The sequence below is a fragment of the Oncorhynchus mykiss genome, chromosome 6 (assembly GCF_057628025.1).
Source record: "Oncorhynchus mykiss isolate SJ-2025 chromosome 6, ASM5762802v1, whole genome shotgun sequence".
In the NCBI taxonomy this organism is placed as follows: domain Eukaryota; kingdom Metazoa; phylum Chordata; class Actinopteri; order Salmoniformes; family Salmonidae; genus Oncorhynchus; species Oncorhynchus mykiss.
Window position 1 is genome coordinate 70,337,501 of NC_143027.1, and position 20,000 is coordinate 70,357,500.

The 20,000-nt window shown below is 46.0% G+C and overlaps 1 protein-coding gene across 1 annotated transcript in view; it reads left to right on the top strand.

The window, feature by feature from the left end:
- Positions 1-17,787: 17,787 nt before the first annotated feature.
- The window catches only part of LOC110526485 (CBY1-interacting BAR domain-containing protein 2), a 17,883-nt gene continuing 15,670 nt past the window's right edge, over positions 17,788-20,000 (top strand). Inside the window, exon 1 of the mRNA XM_090238750.1 lies at positions 17,788-18,236. The gene's annotated coding sequence lies outside the window, so the exon portion shown is untranslated. The remainder of the gene's footprint in view (positions 18,237-20,000) is intronic.

Genomic DNA, 20,000 nt, shown 5'->3' on the forward strand with positions numbered 1-20,000 from the left:
AGAGAGATAAAAAAAAAATGAGCCGTCTACTTTAGGCCAGATGTTTAATTTAAAGCATTCCATTGACTGTGGCCGGGAAACCAGTAAGAAATCAAATAAAACAATGGGAGCGATTCAAACAGGCACATCTTCCATTTACTGAGAAGAGAGAGGGAGGAGACTGAGATGACACTTAAAAGAAAGAGAGATGATCAGTAGGAGTAAGAGGATGGAGAAATGATAAGAGTGAGGAAGCAGAAAGGATATATAAAGAGAAAGGTATGGAAAATGTATCCAAAAATAGTGAGAGAGAGTGAGCAGGAGACATGGAGAGATAACGTTAGAGAGTGTTCTCTCCCTAGCCCTCTGTTTTCCATTCCATCCAGTGTGTGACTGTCTCTCTGTCTCTCTCTCTGTGTGTGTGTGTGTGTGTGTGTGTATGTTTGTGTGCTTGTGTGTGTGTGTGTGTGTGTGTGTGTGTGTGTGTGTGTGTGTGTGTGTGTGTGTGTGTGTGTGTGTGTGTGTATGTTTGTGTGCTTGTGTGTGTGTGTGTGTGTGTGTGTGTGTGTGTGTGTGACTGCTTGCCTGCCCTGCTGCCACCTCCACATCCTGTCAGGCAGGAAGTCAATCTGTACGTGCCAGTGCAGGAAGGTGACACAGGAAGTACACCAACCATTAAGTCAAAGGTTACATCCCAGATGGGCAGTCAGCACTGGGGTTGAGAGAGGAGTGACCTGTCTTAGTATGTACGTACACAGCTCTAGAATAGAGTGACCTGTCTTAGTATGTACGTACACAGCTCTAGAAGAGAGTGAACTGTCTTAGTATGTACATACACAGCTCTAGAAGAGAGTGAACTGTCTTAGTATGTACATACACAGCTCTAGAAGAGATATTGTGTGAACTGTCTTAGTATGTACATACACAGCTCTAGAAGATGAACTGTGTGATCTGTCTTAGTATGTACATACACAGCTCTAGAAGAGAGTGAACTGTCTTAGTATGCACATACACAGCTCTAGAAGAGAGTGAACTGTCTTAGTACGTACATACACAGCTCTAGAAGAGATATTGTGTACTGTCTTAGTATGTACATACACAGCTCTAGAAGATGAACTGTGTGAACTGTCTTAGTATGTACATACACAGCTCTAGAAGAGAGTGAACTGTCTTAGTATGCACATACACAACTCTAGAAGAGAGTGAACTGTCTTAGTATGTACATACACAGCTCTAGAAGAGAGTGAACTGTCTTAGTATGTACATACACAGCTCTAGAAGAGAGTGAACTGTCTTAGTATGCACATACACAGCTCTAGAAGAGATACTGTGTGAACTGTCTTAGTATGTACATACACAGCTCTAGAAGAGAGTGAACTGTCTTAGTATGTACATACACAGCTCTAGAAGAGAGTGAACTGTCTTAGTATGTACATACACCGCTCTAGAAGAGATACTGTGTGAACTGTCTTAGTATATACATACACAGCTCTAGAAGAGAGTGAACTGTCTTAGTATGTACATACACAGCTCTAGAAGAGATACTGTGTGAACTGTCTTAGTATGTACATACACAGCTCTAGAAGAGAGTGAACTGTCTTAGTATGTACATACACAGCTCTAGAAGAGATACTGTGTGAACTGTCTTAGTATGTACATACACAGCTCTAGAAGAGAGTGAACTGTCTTAGTGTGTACATACACAGCTCTAAAAGAGAGTGAACTGTCTTAGTATGTACATACACTGCTCTAGAAGAGATATTGTGTGAACTGTCTTAGTATGTACATACACAGCTCTAGAAGAGAGTGAACTGTCTTAGTATGTACATACACAGCTCTAGAAGAGAGTGAACTGTCTTAGTATGTACATACACAGCTCTAGAAGATATACTGTGTGAACTGTCTTAGTATGTACATACACAGCTCTAGAAGAGAGTGAACTGTCTTAGTATGTACATACACAGCTCTAGAAGAGATACTGTGTGAACTGTCTTAGTATGTACATACACAGCTCTAGAAGATATACTGTGTGAACTGTCTTAGTATGTACATACACAGCTCTAGAAGAGAGTGAACTGTCTTAGTATGTACATACACAGCTCTAGAAGAGATACTGTGTGAACTGTCTTAGTATGTACATACACAGCTCTAGAAGAGATACTGTGTGAACTGTCTTAGTATGTACATACACAGCTCTAGAAGATATACTGTGTGTACTGTCTTTGTCATGTATTGTCATGTTGTGTCTTTCTGTCCTTTCCTTTCACCCTGTCTCCCTCTGCTGGTCGTATTAGGTTACCTTTTCTCCCCCGCTTTCCCCCAGCTGTTCCTTGTCTCCTCTGACTACCCATTCACCCCGTTTCCCACCTGTTCCCTTTTTCCCTCTGATTAGGTCCCTATATCTCTCTCTGTTTCTGTTCCTGTCCTTGTCGGATTCTTGTTTGTTGTGTTTCATGCCTGAGCCAGACTATCGTCATGTTTGCTGTAACCTTGTCCTGTCCTGTCGGAATCTGCCGGTCTATCTGAGCCTACCACAGTTTGGTTATTAAAGAAGCTCTGTTTAAGTTAGTTCGCTTTTGGGTCCTCATTCACTCACCGTAACAGAAGAATCCGACCAAGAATGGACCCAGCGACTTCGGATCCTCTCCACTCAGCCGTCGAGATCCAGGGAGCGATGCTAGGCAGACACGAGCAGGAATTGTCTGCTGCTCGACATGCCGTTGAGACCCTGGCCACCCAAGTCTCCAACCTCACAGAACAGGTTCACCATCTCCGCCTCGATCCACCGGCCACTTCCAGGGCTTTCGAATCTCCGGAGCCCAGAATCAATAACCCGCCGTGTTACTCTGGGGAGCCCACTGAATGCCGCTCGTTCCTCACCCAGTGTGATATTGTGTTTTCTCTCCAGCCCAACACTTACTCCAGGAGCACTGCTCGTGTCGCCTACGTCATATCTCTCCTTATTGGACGGGCTCGTGAGTGGGGCACGGCAATCTGGGAGGCAAGGGCTGAGTGTACTAACCAGTATCAGGACTTTAAGGAGGAGATGATACGGGTTTTTGATCGATCTGTTTTTGGGGAGGAGGCTTCCAGGGCCCTGTCTTCCCTATGTCAAGGTAATCGATCCATAACAGACTACTCTATTGAGTTTCGCACTCTTGCTGCCTCCAGTGGCTGGAACGAGCCGGCTTTGCTCGCTCGTTTTCTGGAGGGTCTCCGCGCAGAGGTAAAGGATGAGATTCTCTCCCGGGAGGTCCCTTCCAGCGTGGATTCCCTGATTGAACTCGCTATTCGCATTGAGCGACGGGTTGATCTTCGTCACCGAGCTCGTGGAAAGGAGCTCGCGTTCTCCGTTGCCCCCCTCTCCGCATCACTACCATCTTCCTCTGCCGGCTCGGGAGCTGAGCCTATGCAGCTGGGAGGTATCCGCATCTCGACTAAGGAGAGGGAACGGAGAATCACCAACCGCCTCTGTCTCTATTGCGGTTCTGCTGGTCATTTTGTCACTTCATGTCCAGTAAAAGCCAGAGCTCATCAGTAAGCGGAGGGCTACTGGTGAGCGCTACTACTCCTGTCTCTCCTTCAAGATCCTGCACTACCTTGTCGGTCCATCTACGCTGGACCGGTTCGTCAGCTTCCTGCAGTGCCTTAATAGACTCTGGGGCGGAGGGCTGTTTTATGGACGAGACCTGGGCTCGGGAACATGACATTCCTCTCAGACAGTTAAGGGAGTCCACGGCCTTGTTCGCCCTGGATGGTAGTCCTCTCCCCAGGATTCAGCGTGAGACGCTACCGTTAACCCTCACTGTTTCTGGTAATCATAGCGAAACCATTTCTTTTTTGATTTTTCGTTCACCTTTTACACCTGTTGTTTTGGGCCATCCCTGGCTAGTTTGTCATAATCCTTCCATTAATTGGTCTAGTAATTCTATCCTCTCCTGGAACGTCTCTTGTCATGTGAAGTGTTTAATGTCTGCTATCCCTCCTGTTTCCTCTGTCTCTTCTTCACAGGAGGAGCCTGGTGATTTGACAGGGGTGCCGGAGGAATATCACGATCTGCGCACGGTGTTCAGTCGGTCCAGGGCCACCTCTCTTCCTCCACACCGGTCGTATGATTGTAGTATTGATCTCCTTCCGGGAACCACTCCCCCCCGGGGTAGACTATACTCTCTGTCGGCTCCCGAACGTAAGGCTCTCGAGGATTATTTGTCTGTAGCTCTTGACGCCGGTACCATAGTCCCCTCCTCCTCTCCCGCCGGAGCGGGGTTTTTTTTTGTCAAGAAGAAGGACGGGTCTCTGCGCCCCTGCATAGATTATCGAGGGCTGAATGACATAACAGTTAAGAATCGTTATCTGCTTCCTCTTATGTCTTCAGCCTTCGAGATCCTGCAGGGAGCCAGGTTTTTCACTAAGTTGGACCTTCGTAACGCTTACCATCTCGTGCGCATCAGGGAGGGGGACGAGTGGAAGACGGCGTTTAACACTCCGTTAGGGCACTTTGAATACCGGGTTCTTCCTTTCGGCCTCGCTAACGCTCCAGCTGTCTTTCAGGCATTAGTCAATGATGTCCTGAGAGACATGCTGAACATCTTTGTTTTCGTTTACCTTGACGATATCCTGATTTTTTCACCGTCACTCCAGATTCATCTTCAGCACGTTCGACGTGTCCTCCAGCGCCTTTTAGAGAATTGTCTTTTTGTGAAGGCTGAGAAGTGCACTTTTCATGCCTCCTCCGTCACATTTCTCGGTTCTGTTATTTCCGCTGAAGGCATTAAGATGGATCCCGCTAAGGTCCAAGCTGTCATTGATTGGCCCGCCCCTAAGTCACGCGTCGAGCTGCAGCGCTTTCTCGGCTTCGCGAACTTCTATCGTCGTTTCATCCGTAATTTCGGTCAGGTGGCAGCTCCTCTCACAGCCCTTACTTCTGTCAAGACGTGCTTTAAGTGGTCCGTTTCCGCCCAGGGAGCTTTTGATCTCCTCAAGAATCGTTTTACATCCGCTCCTATCCTTGTTACACCTGACGTCTCTAGACAGTTCGTTGTCGAGGTTGACGCGTCAGAGGTGGGCGTGGGAGCCATTCTTTCTCAGCGCTCCCTCTCTGACGACAAGGTCCACCCATGCGCGTATTTTTCTCATCGCCTGTCGCCGTCGGAACGTAACTATGATGTGGGAAACCGCGAACTGCTCGCCATCCGGTTAGCCCTAGGCGAATGGCGACAGTGGTTGGAGGGGGCGACCGTTCCTTTTGTCGTTTGGACTGACCATAGGAACCTTGAGTACATCCGTTCTGCCAAACGACTTAATGCGCGTCAGGCGCGTTGGGCGCTGTTTTTCGCTCGTTTCGAGTTCGTGATTTCTTATCGTCCGGGCTCTAAGAACACCAAGCCTGATGCTTTATCTCGTCTCTTCAGTTCTTCAGTAGCCTCCACTGACCCCGAGGGGATTCTCCCTGAGGGGCGTGTTGTCGGGTTGACTGTCTGGGGAATTGAGAGGCAGGTAAAGCAAGCGCTCACTCACACTCCGTCGCCGCGCGCTTGTCCTAGGAACCTTCTTTTCGTTCCCGTTCCTACTCGTCTGGCCGTTCTTCAGTGGGCTCACTCTGCCAAGTTAGCCGGCCACCCTGGCGTTCGGGGTACGCTTGCTTCCATTCGCCAGCGTTTTTGGTGGCCCACCCGGGAGCATGACACGCGTCGTTTCGTGGCTGCTTGTTCGGTCTGCGCGCAGACTAAGTCCGGTAACTCCCCTCCTGCCGGCCGTCTCAGGCCGCTTCCCATTCCCTCTCGACCGTGGTCTCACATCGCCTTAGATTTTGTCACCGGACTGCCTTCGTCAGCGGGGAAGACTGTTATTCTTACGGTTGTCGATAGGTTCTCTAAGGCGGCTCATTTCATTCCCCTTGCTAAGCTTCCTTCTGCTAAAGAGACGGCACAAATCATCATCGAGAATGTTTTCAGAATTCATGGCCTTCCGTCAGACGTCGTTTCGGACAGAGGTCCGCAATTCACGTCTCAATTTTGGAGGGAGTTTTGCCGTTTGATTGGGGCTTCCGTCAGTCTCTCTTCCGGCTTTCACCCCCAGTCTAACGGTCAAGCAGAACGGGCCAATCAGACTATTGGTCGCATCTTACGCAGTCTTTCTTTTCGCAACCCTGCGTCTTGGTCAGAACAGCTCCCCTGGGCAGAATACGCCCACAACTCGCTTCCTTCGTCTGCGACCGGGCTATCTCCTTTTCAGAGTAGCCTCGGGTACCAGCCTCCGCTGTTCTCATCTCAGTTCGCCGAGTCCAGCGTCCCCTCCGCTCAGGCTTTTGTCCAACGTTGCGAGCGCACCTGGAAGAGGGTCAGGTCTGCACTTTGCCGTTATAGGACGCAGACTGTGAGGGCTGCTAATAAGCGTAGAACTAAGAGTCCTAGATATTGTCGCGGTCAGAGAGTTTGGCTCTCCACTCAGAACCTTCCCCTTAAGACGGCTTCTCGCAAGTTGACCCCGCGGTTCATTGGTCCGTTCCGTATTTCTCGGGTCATTAATCCTGTCGCAGTTCGACTTCTTCTTCCGCGATACCTTCGTCGCGTCCACCCGGTCTTCCATGTCTCCTGTATTAAGCCCGTTCTTCGCGCCCCCGCTCGTCTTCCCCCCCCCCCCCCCCCATCCTTGTCGAGGGCGCACCCATCTACAGGGTCCGCAGGATTTTGGACATGCGTCCTCGGGGCCGTGGTCACCAGTACCTCGTTGATTGGGAGGGGTACGGTCCTGAGGAGAGGAGTTGGGTTCCCTCTCGGGACGTGCTGGACCGTGCGCTGATCGAGGATTTCCTCCGTTGCCGCCAGGTTTCCTCCTCGAGTGCGCCAGGAGGCGCTCGGTGAGTGGGGGGGTACTGTCATGTATTGTCATGTTGTGTCTTTCTGTCCTTTCCTTTCACCCTGTCTCCCTCTGCTGGTCGTATTAGGTTACCTTTTCTCCCCCGCTTTCCCCCAGCTGTTCCTTGTCTCCTCTGACTACCCATTCACCCCGTTTCCCACCTGTTCCCTTTTTCCCTCTGATTAGGTCCCTATATCTCTCTCTGTTTCTGTTCCTGTCCTTGTCGGATTCTTGTTTGTTGTGTTTCATGCCTGAGCCAGACTATCGTCATGTTTGCTGTAACCTTGTCCTGTCCTGTCGGAATCTGCCGGTCTATCTGAGCCTACCACAGTTTGGTTATTAAAGAAGCTCTGTTTAAGTTAGTTCGCTTTTGGGTCCTCATTCACTCACCGTAACAGTCTTAGTATGTACATACACAGCTCTAGAAGAGATACTGTGTGTACTGTCTTAGTATGTACATACACAGCTCTAGAAGATATACTGTGTGAACTGTCTTAGTATGTACATACACAGCTCTAGAAGATATACTGTGTGTACTGTCTTAGTATGTACATACACAGCTCTAGAAGAGATACTGTGTGAACTGTCTTAGTATGTACATACACAGCTCTAGAAGAGATACTGTGTGAACTGTCTTAGTATGTACATACACAGCTCTAGAAGAGATACTGTGTGAACTGTGTGACACTGTTTTTTTAAACATTGGACGAAGATAATGAATGTCCAAATATTTCTTTTAAATAAACAAATGTGTTCCTTTGGGGCAAATGCTATCAACAGGAGAAAAATGTCAACACACACCACGGGTTGAGAGGGAGAGAGAGAGAAAGAGAGAGAGAGAGAAACCCTTTGGCCCAGGAGGCCAGACTTTCTTCAAGTCGTTTATTGATTTGTTTATTTTTCCAGGATCTCTTGACTCCCAGCAGGGGTGAAAGGTTGTGTGGAGGAATGTGTTCCCTAGAATAGAAAACACAAACATTCAAACTCCAGCTGATGCAATGCCAGTTAGGGAGAACAGAGAGAGATCCAGCAGCCTTGTATAAGTGTCCTGAGCCTACATTACTGTTACACTGCAGGATTGCTGACTGGGATAACTAGAGAGGGGGGGTTACTGAACAAGTCATTACGGATAAACAAAGACTACAGCGTTTTAGACCGTCCATGCACAAATTGGATCAATGCATTGCACAAAAACAGAAAACAGAACAAATCTGTCAAATGAACAGCATAGGCCGTAGGAAAGCTAGTATTGTATTGGTAGTACATAGTGGTGATATCAGTGCAGGGATGCAAGTGTGTGAGGTTGCTTCTCTCTCTCCCCCTTCTCTACAGCTGTGTTTGACCTCTAACCCCTAAACCCCTAAGAAGTCTAACTCTGTTGGAGCCAAGGAGGTGGTGGGTGTGTGTGTCAGTGTGCGTGTGTGTGCGCGTGTGGGGGGTTAGGGGGTCATTGACACAATCATGACCCAGCCCACCACTCCGGCCCTCATTCACCTGTACCTGTCACTCATCAGACCCCTCCTAAACCCTGGGATATTCCCCCTTCCAAGACCTTGACATGCCTCTACAGCATTTCTCCATCCACAGGTCACTGTGACCACCAGAGAGGAGAGCAGAAGGAGAGACAGGGAAGGGAAAGAGAGAGAGAAATAAAGAAAGGTGGGAGAACAAGAAGGGGTGAGGAGTAGGTAAGAGAAAGAAAGACAGAAAGAGGGGAAAGTGCAAGAGAGAGAGAGAGAGAGAGAGAAAGTGAGAGAGAGCGAGAGAGAGAGAGAGAGAGAAAGTGTGAGAGAGAGAGAGAGAGAAAGTGTGTGAGAGAGAGAGAGAGAGAGAGAGAGAGAGAGAGAGAGAGAGAGAGAGAGAGAAAGTGAGAGAGAGAGAGAGAGCGAGAGAAGTAGGGAGAAGGGGAAGGGGGTGGAAGACAACCAATAAAAGCCTCTGTAGGTGTTCCCCTGCTGGGCCATCAGACAGCGGAGCGGAGCCTGGGGAGCTGGAGCTCTGCAACACCTGTTCACCACAGCAGATGTTGTACAGAAGAGGAGAGACACAGAACAGAAACAACTCTCTCTCTCACTTTCTCTCTCTCTCTCTCTCTCTCTCTCTCTCTCTCTCTCTCGCTCTCTCTCTCACTTTCTCTCTCGCTCTCTCACTCTCTCACTTTCTCTCTCTCTCTCTCACTTTTTCTCTCTCTCTATCTATCCCTCCCTCCCCCTCTCTCTCGCACTCTTCTTTCTGCAGATATCTGTCATTGAAAAACACTGCTGCCAATGGCATTGCGTATTTCACACACCAACACATGTATCCATACAGTGCCTTCAGAAAGTATTCACACCCCTTGACTTTTTACACATTTTATTGCGTTACAAAGTGGGATTAACATTTATTTAACTGTATTTTTTTCCCAACATTCTACACAAAATCATCTGTATAATGTCAAAGTGGAAGATAATAGAAAATAAAACAGTCATATATTTTGATTACATTAGTACTCATCCTCCTATGTCAATACATGTTAGAATCACTTTTGGCAGTGAATACAGCTGTGAGTCTTTCTGGGTAAGTCTCTAAGAGCTTTGCACACCTGGATTGTACATTATTTTCCCCATTATTCTTTTAAAAATTCTTTAAGCTCTGTATATTTGGTTGTTGATCATTACAAGACAGACATTTTCAAGTCTTGCCATAGATTTTCAAGCTGATTTAAATCAAAACTGTAACTAGAAAACTCCTGTGCTTAGCCCTATTGCGTTTATTTTTACCCCCAAAATACTCCATGGCCAATAACAAGCATATCTATAACATGATGCAGCCACCACCATGCTTGACATATGAAGAGTGGTACTCAGTGATGTGTTGTGTTGGATTTGGCCAAAACATGACACTTTGTATTCAGGACAAATTATGCATTTCTTTGCAATTTTTGTAGTATTACTTTAATGTCTTATTGCAAACAGGATACATGTTTTGGAATATTTTTCTTCGGTACAGGCTTCCTTATTTCACTCTGTCAACTATTAAGTAATTACAATGTTATTGATCCATCCTCATTCTCCTATCACAGCCATTAAACTCTGTGACTGTTTTAAAGTCACCATTGGAATCATGATGAAATCCCTGAGCGGTTTCCTTCCTCACCAGCAACTGAGTTAGGAAGGACACCTGTATCTTGATAGTCACTGAGTGTATTGATACACAATCCAAAGCATAATTGATAACTTCACCATGGTCAAAGAGATATTCAGTATCTGCTTCTTATTTTTTACCCATGTACCAATAGGTACAATATGGTACATTCTTTGTGAGGCATTGGAAAACCTCCCTGGTCTTTGTGGTTCAATCTGTGCTTGAAATTCACTACTCGACTGAGGGACCTTACAGATAATTGTATGTGTGGAGTACAGAGATGAGGTAGTCATTCAAAAATCATGTTAACCACTATTATTGGACACAGAATGTATGCAACTTGTTATGTGACTTTTTAAGCAACATTCCTGAACTTAATGAGGCTTGCCGTGACAAAGGGGTTGAATACCTATTGACTCAATACATTGCAGCTTTTCATCTTTAACTCCTTTGTAAAAATGTCTGAAAACAACACTTCCCTCTGACATTATGGGGTATTGTGTGTAGATCAGTGACACAAAATCTACATTTTAAATCCAAGTTGTAACACAATAAAATGTGGAAAAAGTCCAGGGGTGTGAATTCTTTCTAAAGGCACTGTACATACATACAGTGTACATACATACAGCGTACATACATACAGCGTACATACATACAGCGTACATAAATACAGTGTACATACATACAGCATACATACATACAGTGTACATACATACAGTGTACCCACATACAGTGTACCCACATACAGCGTACATACATACAGCGTACATACATACAGCGTACATACATACAGCATACATACATACAGTGTACCCACATACAGTGTACCCACATACAGCGTACATACATGCAGCGTACATACATACAGCGTACATACATACAGCGTACATACATACAGTGTACATACATACAGTGTATATACATGCAGCGTACATACATACAGTGTACATACATACAGCGTACATACATACAGCGAACATACATACAGTGTACATACATACAGCGTGCATACATACAGCGTACATACATACAGCGTACATACATACAGCGTACATACATACAGTGTACCCACATACAACATACAGTGTACCCACATACAGCGTACATACATACATCGTACATACATAGTGTACATGCATACAGTGTACCCACATACAGCGTACATACATACAGCGTACATACATACAGTGTACCCACATACAGCGTACATACATACAGCGTACATACATACAGTGTACCCACATACAGCGTACATACATACAGTGTACCCACATACAGCGTACATACATACATCGTACATACATACAGTGTACCCACATACAGCGTACATACATAGTGTACATGCATACAGTGTAGCCACATACAGCGTACATACATACAGCGTACATACATACAGTGTACCCACATACAGCGTACATACATACATCGTACATACATAGTGTACATGCATACAGTGTAGCCACATACAGCGTACATACATACAGCGTACATACATACAGTGTACCCACATACAGCGTACATACATACAGCGTACATACATACAGTGTACCCACATACAGCGTACATACATACAGTGTACCCACATACAGCGTACATACATACAGTGTACCCACATACAGCGTACATACATACAGCATACATACATACAGCGTACATACATACAGTGTACATACATACAGTGTACATCTGCATTCTCTGTGAGAGCTTCCCATGTCTGGAATACACTGCCATCAGACACACATAACTGCACCACATATCACACTTTCACAAAATGCTTGAAGACATGGCTAAAGGTAAATCAGATTTGTGAACATGGTCCCTAGCTGTGTGTTGTCGCTTTCCATGTTGTCTGTTGTCTGTAGCTTGTGAGGTGTGGAAACACTTTGTTACTTTTATGAATTTTGTCTTGCTGCTTTTTGTTTTATGTTGCTCTGTCTGTATGCTACGTCTTGCTTGTCCTATGTTGCTATGTCTTGCTTGTTCTATGTTGCTATTGTCTATATTGTAATTGTTTTTAATAACCTGCCCAGGGACTGTGGTTGAAAATAAGCCGGCTGGCTAAAACCGGCACTTTTACTGAAACGTTGATTAATGTGCACTGTCCCTGTAAAAATAAAAATAAATAAACTCAAACATACATGCAGCGTACATACATGCAGCGTACATACATACAGCGTACATACATACAGTGTACATACATACAGCGTACATACATACAGCGTACATACATACAGCGTACATACATACAGTGTACATACATACAGCGTACATACATACAGTGTACATACATACAGTGTACATACATACAGTGTACATACATACAGCGTACATACATACAGCGTACATACATACAGTGTACATACATACAGTGTACATACATACAGTGTACATACATACAGCGTACATACATACAGCGTGCATACATACAGCGTGCATACATACAGCGTACATACATACAGCGTACATACATACAGTGTACCCACATACAACATACAGTGTACCCACATACAGCGTACATACATACATCGTACATACATAGTGTACATGCATACAGTGTACCCACATACAGCGTACATACATACAGCGTACATACATACAGTGTACCCACATACAGCGTACCCACATACAGCGTACATACATACAGCGTACATACATACAGCGTACATACATACAGTGTACCCACATACAGCGTACATACATACAGCGTACATACGTACAGTGTACCCACATACAGCGTACATACATACAGTGTACCCACATACAGCGTACATACATACAGTGTACCCACATACAGCGTACATACATACAGCGTACATACATACAGTGTACCCACATACAGCGTACATACATACAGCATACATACATACAGCGTACATACATACAGTGTACATACATACAGTGTACATCTGCATTCTCTGTGAGAGCTTCCCATGTCTGGAATACACTGCCATCAGACACACATAACTGCACCACATATCACACTTTCACAAAATGCTTGAAGACATGGCTAAAGGTAAATCAGATTTGTGAACATGGTCCCTAGCTGTGCGTTGCCGCTTTCCATGTTGTCTGTTGTCTGTAGCTTGTGAGGTGTGGAAACACTTTGTTACTTTTATGAATTTTGTCTTGCTGCTTTTTGTTTTATGTTGCTCTGTCTGTTTGCTACGTCTTGCTTGTCCTATGTTGCTCTGTCTGTATGCTATGTCTTGCTTGTCCTATGTTGCTATGTCTTGCTTGTCCTATGTTGCTATGTCTTGCTTGTTCTATGTTGCTATTGTCTATATTGTAATTGTTTTTAATAACCTGCCCAGGGACTGTGGTTGAAAATAAGCCGGCTGGCTAAAACCAGCACTTTTACTGAAACGTTGATTAATGTGCACTGTCCCTGTAAAAATAAAAATAAATAAACTCAAACATACATGCAGCGTACATACATGCAGCGTACATACATACAGTGTACATACATACAGTGTACATACATACAGCGTACATACATACAGCGTACATACATACAGTGTACATACATACAGCGTACATACATACAGCGTACATACATACAGTGTACATACATACAGCGTACATACATACAGCGTACATACATACAGTGTACATACATACAGCGTACATACATACAGCGTACATACATACAGCGTACATACATACAGTGTACATACATACAGCGTACATACATACAGCGTACATACATACAGCGTACATACATACAGCGTACATACATACAGTGTACATACATACAGCGTACATACATACAGTGTACATACATACAGTGTACATACATACAGCGTACATACATACAGTGTACATACATACAGTGCATTCTGAAAGTATTCAGACCCCTTGACTTTTTCCACATGTTATTGTGTTACAACTTGGACGGATCTACACACAATACCCCATAATGTCAGAGGGGAATTTTGTTTTCAGACATTTTTACATTTTTACGTCACAGCCTTATTTTAAAATGGATTCAATTATTTTTCCCTTCATCAATCTACACACAATACCTCATAATGACAAAGTGTAAACAGGTTTAAAAAAACAGAAATACCTTATTTACATAAGTATTCAGACCCTTTGCTATGAGACTCAAAGTTGAGCTCAGGTGCATCCTGTTTCCATTTATCATCCTTGAGATGTTTCTACAACTTGATTGTGTCCACCTGTGGGAAATTCAAATAATTTAACATGATTTGGAAAGGCACACACCTGTCTATATAAGGCCTCACAGTTGATAGTGCATGTCAGAGCAAAACCAAGCCTTGAGGTCGAAGGAATTGTCTGTAGAACTCAGAGACAGGATTGTGTCGAGGCACAGATCTGTGGAAGGGTACCAAAATGTGTCTTCAGCATTGAAGGTGCTCAAGAACACAGTGGCCTACATCATTCTTAAATGGAAGAAGTTTGGAACAACCGAGACTCTTCCTAGAACTGTCCTCCTGGTCAAACTGAGCACTCGGGGGAGAAGGGCCTTGGTCAGAGAGGTGACCAAAACCCGAAGGTTACTCTGACAGAGCTCAGAGTTCCTCTGTGGAGATGGAAGAACCATCCAGTAGGACAACCATCTCTGCAGCGCTCCACCAATCAGGCCTTTATGGTAGAGTGGCCAGGCAGAAGCCATTCCTTAATAAAATGCACATGATAGCCCACTTGGAGTTTGACAATAGGCACCTAAAGGACTCTCAGACCATGAGAAACAAGATTATCTGGTCTGATGAAACCAAGACTGAACTCTTTGGCCTGAATGCCAAGAGTGATGTCTGGAGAAAATCTGGCACTCGCCCTACGGTGAAGCATGGTGGTGGCAGCATCATGCTGTGGGGATGTTATTCCACGGCAGGGACTGGGAGACTAGTCAGGATTGAAGGAAAAATGAACAGAGCAAAGTACACAGAGATCCTTGATGTAAACCTGCTCCAGAGTGCTCAGGAACTCAGACTGGGGCAAAGGTTCACCTTCCAGCAGGACAACGACGCTAAGCACACAGACAAGACAATGCAGGAGTGGCTTCAGAAAAAGCCTCTGAATGTCCTTGAGTGGCCCAGCCAGAGCCTGGACTTGATCACAATCAAACATCTGTGGAGAGTTCTGAAAATAGCTGTGCAGCAATACTCCCCATCCAACCTGACAGAGCTTGAGGGGATTTTCAGAGAACAATGGGAGAAACTCCCCAAATACAGGTGTGCCAAGCATGTAGCGTCATACCCATGAAAACTCAAGGCTCTAATCGCTACCAAAGGTGCTTCAACAAATTACTGAGTAAAGGGTCTTAATACTTTTGTAAATGTGATATTTCAGTTGTTTTTAAATATACATTTTCTAACATTTCTAAAAACCAGTTTTCTCTTTGTCATTATAGGGTATTGTGAGGGGATTGATGAGGGGGGAAAAAACGATTTAATCAATTTTAGAACAAGGCTGTAATGTGAAGAAAGTCAAGGTGTCTGAATAATTTCAGAATGCACCGTATTAAATCTCACTGCCATTTCCTGGTTTCTAAAATTCTAACAGTTATTCTAATTTCAGATTATGTGACAAAACAAGGAATATAGTGTAGAGAATCATTTTACCATCTAAACCTTGCAAAATATATTTTCAATAACCCAATATATTATATTTTCAGCTGTTTGAAGCTGGTGTACAAAACCGAAAGTAAAAGAGCAAAAATTTAACTTAAGCATAGAAATAGCGACATAGAGGAGATCTACCACTTCTTAGACTTGCTTTAATTGAGAATGACAGATCTATAACTCTCTTTTCCATGTGAATTCGGCCAGGTCACCCAAAAAGTTACATATTGCAGCTTTAATACACAGATACAAGCATGCACAAATATCACCTCACACTCAAAAAACTCACACTTCAAATCACATTACAGTTAAAGAGTGTGTCTCGACATGAGAACATTATGAATAAGAGCTATCAGGCTGTAAAAGATCTGTGTGGCATTAACATGGCAGAGATAAAGCATTACTGATGTGGTCTCTAAGGAAACACTCTACTCTCTATAACAACTATGAGTCACAGAACAGTGATCTGGGATACAGGAAATGACTGTTCACTCACACAGACACGCACACACACACACACACATGAACAGACACACACACACACACACATGAACAGACACACACACACACACACACACACACACACACACACATACACACACACACACACACACACACACACACACACACACACACACACACACACACACACACACACACACACACACACACACACACACACACACACACACACTCCAGCCCTAAAACTCGGCACACTCATTCATAAAATGCAGAGAAGTTAAAGATAAGTTTGTTAAAACCTTGTCATGTTGGACCCAGGCCAAGTGAGCTGTTTTAAAAGGACTGAAACTTTAGCAGACCTGGTGTCACACGCACACACACACTGGGATCAATCTGGATTAGGGGGAGCAACAGCCCATCAAACCCAGGGAAAGACCTGACTGCCTCTTCTCAATCACACACAAACACACACGCACGCACGCACGCACGCACGCACGCACACACACACACACACACACACACACACACACACACACACACACACACACACACACACACACACACACACACACACACACACACACACACACACAGCTCAGCAGATGTCTAATAATACAGAATAATAATGAGGATGATCTGTAAAAGCTGGGTAAATCCTGGGATGGCGCTGCTGGTAAAGGGGATTGTGGAATAATGGGAATGGAATGTGTTTTAATGACTCCCGGGGGACCAGCCCCTACTGAAGGCCCTCTGGCTCAGGAACAACAGACGGGAACGCTCCGGAGCACCAGGCACACACATCAGCCTCCCTCTCTCTCCTCTCTCTCACCCCCTCCCCTCTCTTCCTGTACCGACCTACTGGAGTCCACTGTTGTTGTTGGCTGCCTGCCCCCTTCGGAAGAAGCGTTCCCCCCCTCCACCTCCCCTCTCTCTTTCCCTCCCTCTTTCCTTTCCTTGTTCCTTCCCTCCCTGCGAGCTGCTGGGGAAATGCTGATGATATGACATGTTCGGAGAGGTCTCTGGAAAAAGTGATCACCCTCCCCCTCCTCCTCCTCCTACACTCCCCCACCTCCAATAATCCATCCACCCCCAGACCTCAATGCAGCCCTCCTCTCCAAACCCACACATAAACCCCACCAGGATCCCACAAACCCCCCCCCCCCACACACACACACACACTCCCATACCCTTGAATCCTCCCTCCCTCACTGATCTCTCATCGTGGGACAGTTTCCACACAGCAGCAGCTAGAAGCCAAGGTGTGTGTGTGTACAGGAGGTATGTGTCTTTCAGATGTTATACTATATGCCCTCTGCCCTAAAGGGCTTTGCTCAGCCTCATGCAAAAACACACACACACTTCTAAAGCCTGACCCGACCATACTGAACCATGAACAATATGCAATGCCTGACACTCTACACAGTCAGACTGGCTACAACAATACTGTCCATGTGTTCAACACTGTGTCTAGCATCTATTTCCCTGTCTCTTCACCATCTGGCAATATACCTCCTGTCTTCTGAAAAGCAATGGTGCTGGGGATTTCTTTCTTTGTGTGTGTGTGTATATGTGTGTGTATATGTGTGTGTGTGTGTGTGTGTGTGTGTGTGTGTGTGTGTGTGTGTGTGTGTGTGTGTGTGTGTGTGTGTGTGTGTGTGTGTGTGTGTGTGTGTGTGTGTGTGTGTGTGTGTGTGGTGGTCTTGTGCATGGGTTGGCTCATTTCCCTTGGGTGGAGGAGCTGCTGGCTGATACATGAGGTGGCTGACACGCACACACACACACACACAAACACACACACACGCACACAGACACACATACGCACACTTGATCAGCATGGTCCACACTCAAAGTAGTTCGCACCACAGAGTACCGTCCATGCACGAAGAGCAGTTTGAACACATATTCAAACCCATAAGTGATAACCACAGGATTGGCTGCAATACAATGCAGAATAGAACACTGAGGCTGTGTTCTGGCAGAGCACATTATTGACGTCTACTGATGAGGTGCTTAGAGAGGGGAAAGGAAGACAGACAGAGAGAGACAGAGAGAGAAGAGGTCAGAGGAAAGGACAGAGAGACAGATAGTCTTCTTGACATTTACTATTACAGCCCCAGCCTCACTTCCTATTTCTCCGACATATCACTACTGCCTCTGCCTCGTCCTCCTGTCAGGTCACCTGTGATAACCGTTGGGAGATGACATGGAAACCGGCCACAAGGAGCAACAGTGAGTGCTGTTAACTTCAAGTAGGTTTCAGTTATGCAACGATGTTGTGAACGGGGATGGAGGATGGGCGTTAGCAAGTTAAAATCCAGCGATATAAAGTTGTTGTTGATATTTTTGTTTTGAGCCTATTCCAAACCTTAACCCTTACCTGAACCATTCAGAGTTAATGCCTAACCTTAAGAATTTGGAGTTAATGCCTGATCTTAACCCTAACCTTAAAAATGTTGATTTAATGCTTAAACTCAACCTTAAACACTACAAATTTTCACATTTGAGAAACATGGATGAACGTCTAATTCTGACATGAGACTGTAAGAGCTGGTAGCAGCCTCTAACCCCTCCTCTCATCTTCACTCCTCTTATCCCCCTCCCCTCCTCACTCCTCTCATCTTCTCTCCTCTTATCCCCCTCCCCTCCTCACTCCTCTCATCTTCTCTCCTCTTATCCCCCTCCCCTCCTCACTCCTCTCATCTTCTCTCCTCTTATCCCCCTCCCCTCCTCACTCCTCTCATCTTCTCTCCTCTTATCCCCCTCCCCTCCTCTCTCCTCTCATCTTCTCTCCTCTTATCCCCCTCCCCTCCTCACTCCTCTCATCTTCTCTCCTCTTATCCCCCTCCCCTCCTCTCATCTTCTCTCCTCTTATCCCCCTCCCCTCCTCACTCCTCTCATCTTCTCTCCTCTTATCCCCCTCCCCTCCTCACTCCTCTCATCTTCTCTCCTCTTATCCCCCTCCCCTCCTCACTCCTCTCATCTTCTCTCCTCTTATCCCCCTCCCCTCCTCTCTCCTCTCATCTTCTCTCCTCTTATCCCCTCCCCCCTCCCCTCCTCACTCCTCTCATCTTCTCTCCTCTTATCCCCCTCCCCTCCTCACTCCTCTCATCTTCTCTCCTCTTATCCCCCTCCCCTCCTCACTCCTCTCATCTTCTCTCCTCTTATCCCCCTCCCCTCCTCTCTCCTCTCATCTTCTCTCCTCTTATCCCCTTCCCTCCCCTCCTCTCTCCTCTCATCTTCTCTCCTCTTATCCCCCTCCCCTCCTCACTCCTCTCATCTTCTCTCCTCTTATCCCCCTCCCCTCCTCTCATCTTCTCTCCTCTTATCCCCCCTCCCCTCCTCTCTCCTCTCATATTCTCTCCTCTTATCCCCCTCCCCTCCTCTCTCCTCTCATCTTCTCTCCTCTTATCCCCCTCCCCCTCCCCTCCTCTCTCCTCTCATCTTCTCTCCTCTTATCCCCCCTCCCCTCCTCTCTCCTCTCATCTTCTCTCCTCTTATCCCCCTCCCCCTCCCCTCCTCTCTCCTCTCATCTTCTCTCCTCTTATCCCCCCTCCCCTCCTCTCTCCTCTCATCTTCTCTCCTCTTATCCCCCTCCCCTCCTCACTCCTCTCATCTTCTCTCCTCTTATCCCCCCTCCCCTCCTCTCTCCTCTCATCTTCTCTCCTCTTATCCCCCTCCCCCTCCCCCTCCCCTCCTCTCTCCTCTCATCTTCTCTCCTCTTATCCCCCCTCCCCTCCTCACTCCTCTCATCATCTCTCCTCTTATCCCCCTCCCCTCCTCTCTCCTCTCATCTTCTCTCCTCTTATCCCCCTCCCCTCCTCACTCCTCTCATCTTCTCTCCTCTTATCCCCCCTCCCCTCCTCTCTCCTCTCATATTCTCTCCTCTTATCCCCCTCCCCTCCTCTCTCCTCTCATCTTCTCTCCTCTTATCCCCCTCCCCTCCTCTCATCTTTTCTCCTCTTAATCCCCCCCCTTCTTCTCCAAACATCTTTG